Source organism: Dermacentor albipictus, chromosome 6 (genome assembly GCF_038994185.2).
Source record: "Dermacentor albipictus isolate Rhodes 1998 colony chromosome 6, USDA_Dalb.pri_finalv2, whole genome shotgun sequence".
NCBI lineage: Eukaryota > Metazoa > Arthropoda > Arachnida > Ixodida > Ixodidae > Dermacentor > Dermacentor albipictus.
The window spans coordinates 133,294,512-133,301,190 of record NC_091826.1 but is presented as its reverse complement, the minus strand read 5'-3'; positions in this window follow the sequence as shown (position 1 = coordinate 133,301,190).

Below are 6,679 nucleotides of genomic sequence, written 5' to 3'. Positions count from 1 at the left end.
AGTCTTCATAAAGCCCAGCATCTTTGGCGTCGGGTGCTTTAAGGAACCTTGCTTGAGACTTCTGCACTCAAGTAACTGTCGCAGCCAACTGCTGGGGTTTCAAAGCTTATGTCCGTTATGCATAGATCACATGGGGCGCCCTTTGTGACTTTACGAATAACATATCCACACAGATAATAAACAACATTGTCCCCTATGTCCATTGCTCATTGCTATGCTCATTGCAAGCACATTCTGGTGAGCTGCTTCGCTCCAGACAACTTATCAACGTTGCCTCAATGACATTGCGAACACTACATTTTTTACTTGCAGGCTTCTCTCATCTGCTTGAATGTGTCGTTGATGCCGACGAGCACAGGTCCTGGCACACCGTCCACACTACCACGTAGCGCTGTTTTAACAGGTGTATACAGGCTTAGAAGGCGGAATATCTGCGTGAAGTTGGTTATAGTAGGATGGGACTCATCTCAACCGAAGGAACGCACTAGTCTAATGTATTGCTGAAAAAAACATGAGAGGGAATTTCCTAGCAAACAGTGCAATGTGAATGTAGTCACAACAAATGTGAACAGTGTGCCTTACCTCCAGTGGATCTTGATGTGACTTAACCGTCGAAACATAGAGCGCACCTGGACGCGGCAGATCATCGACAATGTCTAAAGTCGACATCAGAGTTACTCGCAGCGACTTTGTCCTTTGTTGTGATGCAAAAGGCTTCAGGTTCTTTTGAATTGCATTCTGTTCTGTCAAGTTCAGCAGTTCCGAAAAATCTTTGATGACCTGACATAACTAGTGTAACAATTTTATATCCCTTAGGAAATGCGCACAAAGTTCAAAGGCGGTGGTCTGGTACATTATTTTGTCGTAGAATTCTCGCAAATATTCAATAACACAAAAAAACAGGAGTGAGAACAGACAAAGTGATAGGAAGAGCGCTGCACCCACCCTAGCTATCACTTTGTGTCTTTCTCGTGTTTTTTCTTGTTTCATTGCCGTTTCAATGTTCCATTGCAGGTATATTTGCTCACAAGGCGAGCAGCATTTTCCTGGCACACAAATAAGAAACACGAGCAAAACGTGGCACGCTTCTGCACGCATCGGCGTCTCTGTCCACCCGCACAAACGTTGTTCGCACCACCCGCCTTCGGGCCGACAGTGTCGCGCGCGCCACCCCTCGGGCGCGACAGAAAGGGGTCAGGTGCCGCCAACGTTCCTAGATTACTTTCAGTTGTCAAACTCCGCCGCGGCACCTGACCCCTTTCTATCGCGCCCGAGGGGTGGCGCGCGCGACACTGTCGGCCCGAAGGCGGGTGGTGCGAACAACGTTTGTGCGGGTGGACAGAGACGCCGATGCGTGCAGAAGCGTGCCACGTTTTGCTCGTGTTTCTTATTTGTGTGCCAGGAAAATGCTGCTCGCCTTGTGAGCAAATATACCTGCAATGGAACATTGAAACGGCAATGAAACAAGAAAAAACACGAGAAAGACACAAAGTGATAGCTAGGGTGGGTGCAGCGCTCTTCCTATCACTTTGTCTGTTCTCACTCCTGTTTTTTTGTGTTATTGAATATTTGCGAGAATTCTACGACAAAATATTGTACCAGACCACCGCCTTTGAACTTTGTGCGCATTTCCTAAGGGATATAAAATTGTTACACTAGTTATGTCAGGTCATCAAAGATTTTTTGGAACTGCTGAACTTGACAGAACAGAATGCAATTCAAAAGAACCTGAAGCCTTTTGCATCACAACAAAGGACAAAGTCGCTGCGAGTAACTCTGATGTCGACTTTAGACATTGTCGATGATCTGCCGCGTCCAGGTGCGCTCTATGTTTCGACGGTTAAGTCACATCAAGATCCACTGGAGGTAAGGCACACTGTTCACATTTGTTGTGACTACATTCACATTGCACTGTTTGCTAGGAAATTCCCTCTCATGTTTTTTTCAGCAATACATTAGACTAGTGCGTTCCTTCGGTTGAGATGAGTCCCATCCTACTATAACCAACTTCACGCAGATATTCCGCCTTCTAAGCCTGTATACACCTGTTAAAACAGCGCTACGTGGTAGTGTGGACGGTGTGCCAGGACCTGTGCTCGTCGGCATCAACGACACATTCAAGCAGATGAGAGAAGCCTGCAAGTAAAAAATGTAGTGTTCGCAATGTCATTGAGGCAACGTTGATAAGTTGTCTGGAGCGAAGCAGCTCACCAGAATGTGCTTGCAATGAGCATAGCAATGAGCAATGGACATAGGGGACAATGTTGTTTATTATCTGTGTGGATATGTTATTCGTAAAGTCACAAAGGGCGCCCCATGTGATCTATGCATAACGGACATAAGCTTTGAAACCCCAGCAGTTGGCTGCGACAGTTACTTGAGTGCAGAAGTCTCAAGCAAGGTTCCTTAAAGCACCCGACGCCAAAGATGCTGGGCTTTATGAAGACTGCTAAAAAAAGTGTGTCGGCTTCCCTGGATGAGGCAGGCCTTTGCGAAGAGATATTTTGGAAGGTTTTATATTATCTAGAGGGGTGCTGCCTCCCTCTTCTTGGTTGTGCAGCGCATATGTTCGCGTTCACGGGCGAAGTACTGAATTTCTTCATTGTTATGCGGATGCAGTTTTACTCCAGGGATACAAACTGTCTACTAGAAAGCAGTCACAAGGTAGCTGTAGCAACCAAGAAAGCGCGTCTTTTGTGAATATCGATGCATAATGCTTAGATTCATCAATCCGGCGTTGTACTAGTCCTATTCTTTTTTTCATGTATACATAAAACTTGCCACTAACGAAAAGCCTCACTGTCCTCTTCATTCACCGATTAACTGCTTTTTACAGAGTGCACAATGCAAAAAGGCTATTCTTTGAATATTTAGCGCCACGAAGTGCAGCAAACAAAAAAATTGTGGCATTGAGTCGGCGGCGCGCTGCTGCTTTGGGAAGCTTCCGCAGCCATCCGGGCCAACCTAGTGTTCCTGTATATGCTCCCGGGAGCATATACAGGAACACTAGGCCAACCATGGCGGCAGCGCCACCTCGTGAGAGGAGACGGCAGAGGGTCACCTTTTCGCGCCGCTCCCAGGCGGAATTTTACAACTGAAAAGTATCTAGAAGCGATGCGCGAAACAGCCTCCGCGCCTGACGCCGTACGTGCCCAGGCGTGTTGCGGCTGGTTGAGGGTGTCGGCTTGCCCCTACGCGTCCGCATCTTCCTCAGGACCCCCGCCAGAAATGCTGTTACGATTGACGTGTAGCACCCCGGGAAAAAAGGATGCTCAAAGACCATGCCTAATAGAAACGGAGGATGGATTCATAATTTGCTATGGTTGTCTCGAGTGGTTGCCGGTCTGGCAGGCGCCCCGCGGTGATGACAGACCCCTTTGTGTGTGTGCCACTGCGGGGGGAATCCTTTTCACAAACTGTGCTACTCTAGGGGAGGACACTTTCCGCAAGCTGTGCCACCAAGGCAGGGGCGTAGCGGGGGGGGGGGGGGTGGCTTATGGGGCTTATGTTGCGGCGCAGTGAATTGTCGCATGTTGAAAGTTCGATTTTGTTACTACTTTTGCGAGAAGTAATGGGCCATAGGACTCTTCACTTGCCGGATGGTCTTAATATATTACTGCGATAGCAATTAGGTGGACACTCAAGGCGCATTCCTGTCATTGCCGTCATGTTCCATATGAAGTCCAAGGGCGATAACATCGTCAGAGCGCACCGCATGCTGCAGAGAGAAGTGGTTCTTGAAGGGACAAGGAAAGGTTGACGCTGTTTTCTGCAGCCCTTGCGGGAGCACGGCTCAGCGTCAACAGGGGTGGGGGGATAGTGGGAGCAAAGGAGATAGGAGAGTAGAGGGTCAAAGTGTCGCCATGGCAGCGGCTGAGCTGTCCGGCAGGAAGGGCCCAGTGGGTCCGGTAGGAGTGGTGGTCTGTTGAAAGGCCAGGGGGCGGTTATCCAGCAAGCGCCAGATGATTGGGGCAGGACGAGTAGCCTAGAGTGGTTTGGATAGCCGTGAGGCTATCCGTCTTTGCAGAAAATCCTAGAGTTTCACCGAGAGCCCCGACGAGTCGAGGTACTCGACGACACTTAGGAGGGCTGGTAGCTCGTTGTGACCAGGGAAGAGGATGTCTTCTTGCCGTGCATAAGGAAGCCCCAGGCGTCAGAACTCCTGCAGAAAATGGTGACGCTGCAGCAGGTAAGCAGGGCAGGCCTGCAGGAGGTGCTCCAGGGTCTCGTGCTTCCCCGCAGTAGGTGCAGGCTGGAGAGGCAATGATGGCGTGTCGGTGGCGGCGAGCACCCATCCAACAGCAGCCAATCCTCAGTCGCAGAAGAAGGGAGGTCTCCCTGCGTGCCTAAAGAGATTCTGAAGAAGGAGATGGAAGTATGGGATTAAGTGCAGCGCAGTAACTGTCTCTCCGCAGAGGCCGCGCTGTGGAAGTGGTCGCGGAGGGCGGCCCAAGGACATCCGCTTGTGCGGATGGCAGGCCAACAGATGGCGCCGAAGCCTGTGGCTTGTGAAATCATTGGCTGTCACTGCCAGGCTGGGCGGGACCACGCAGTGGTGGGCACGCTTTGCCAGTGCATCAGCTTCCTCGTTGCCCGGTATCCCTACGTGGGCTGGAAGCCAGTGCAGTGACACTGAGCAGCCCGCCTCCTGGAGCGCCATCAGCCTTGTCGAAAGCAGGGCAACCCCAAGGCTGGCCCTTTCTGGCACCTGCAGGCTGAGAAGTGCCGCCTTGGAGTCGCTGTAGATGGTCACTGGGATCGCTGACAGCTCCTGTGCGAGTAAGTCCACAGCCAGGTGAAGGCCTGCTTGCTGTATGTGCAAGTGAAAGCGTAGCTGGGGGAGGGGAGCCGACGATGGTGGGTCAGTCTTGTGTGCGCAACGGAGAAAAGCGGGAAGGAAACGCGCCGCCTTCCATCGCGTGCGATGCATCGGGGGAGTGGAGGGAGGGGGAGGGGCGGGCCTTAGGATTCTGTGATCCATGAATATGTGAATACGCAACATGTTTATTTGCCTTGCTTGACGAATTAGAAAGGGTGTTTTAGATAACTTTAGTCACAGTTTAGAGATATACCGATGCACTCTAAGACGACGCGACCAAATGCTTGTTGCTCACTTTTGTATGCATTGTGTAGCTATTTTTGTGTTTTGTTTAAATAGATAATCAGTCAAGATTAATTAACTAACTTCTGAAGCAACGAAGCTAGGAAAAACAACTTGAATTAGAAAGTTTCAAATTGCTAAACGTTCGAGTAAACAGTTTCTGTTCTTCTATTTATTAAGTATTAGTGTTTTTCAGCTTAGTGCGGATTCCCGCAAAATACAAAAAACACAACGTGACATGCACGCTTGCGTGCCGTGATTGCACTGCTCCCAAGCTTTCCGCACACAAACAGCCATAGGTGCACTAGCTGCCACTTCAAAAGCGACAGAGCAGCGACGCAAGCGTTGGCTGTTCGATTTAGGCTAGCAACCGTTTCCTCCTGCGCTGGGTAAAGCGACTGACGGACGTGGTTGCAGGGGTAGGTGGTAATTCCTGACAGCGATAAACAGACTATCGTGCATTGGCTGCTAATGCGCGAGCAATTTCGTGATGCCTTTTTCCAACAAGGAAACTGCAGACATGATCCTTGCCCTAGGAGCTGCAGGCAGACAGAGACGGCCGGCGGTTGCAAGAATATTTCGAAGCTGGCACCCGGGTACTTGACTAAGCCCGATGACAATAATACTCAGCACCTACGAGTCGCTGAAGCAAACCGGCAGCTCCACAAGAGAGAGGCAGAGAGCTTCAGTCATAAATAATGAGGTTCGCTCCAACATTTTGTCTTTCATGGCGGCTAATCCACATGCTATAGAGCACGCGCAGCGTGAGCGCACAGCTCGGTGTGTCCAACTCAACTGCCAGGATGATTTTGGAAACAGCTGGACTGCACCCTTATCACCTGCAGTTGCATCAATGTCTGGAGTCAAGGGATCTTCAAAAGAGACTTCACTTTGCGAATTGGATTTTGATTCAGGAGGAGCATGATTCTGACTTTCTCACCAAGGTATCCGGACTGACGAGACGAACTTTTCCTGAAATTGCCAAGTAAATATCCACAATGCGCACTATAGAAGGAAGCAAAATCCCCACTGGCTAGGAATATCCCGCCACCAATATCAATGGTCTTTTAACGTTTGGTGCGGAATATATGACAGCACATTCATTGGCCCAATGTGTTTAGCAGCACTTTGACCAGGAAGAGGTATGTCAGTTCCTCAAGGGGCCGGTTGGAGACTTCTGCTGCAACATGCCACTAGCCCAGCTTGACGCAATGTGATGTCAGCACGACGGGGCCAGTCAAGCACTACAGTGAAGCACGAGCAAGCCTTGATGTTACTTTCCCAGGGCAATGGATAAGGAGAAATAGGCCTGTGCTGTGGCCGGCAATGTCATCCGACCTAAACCCTCTTGACTTTTTCTTCTGGGGCTATATTAAGGACCACGTATAAACGACGGAAACGACGACTTCAGAAGCCTTACAGGAGAAGATAATCGAAGTCTGCCACAGCATTTCACCGACGGTGCTCAACGCAGCGATAGCAAGTGTTCTCAGAAGGTCCCAGTGTTGTATCCCTGCAGAATGTGACCTCTTCGAGCACTTGCCGTGAACGCGCATGAAAAATAAACCTAAATTCGGT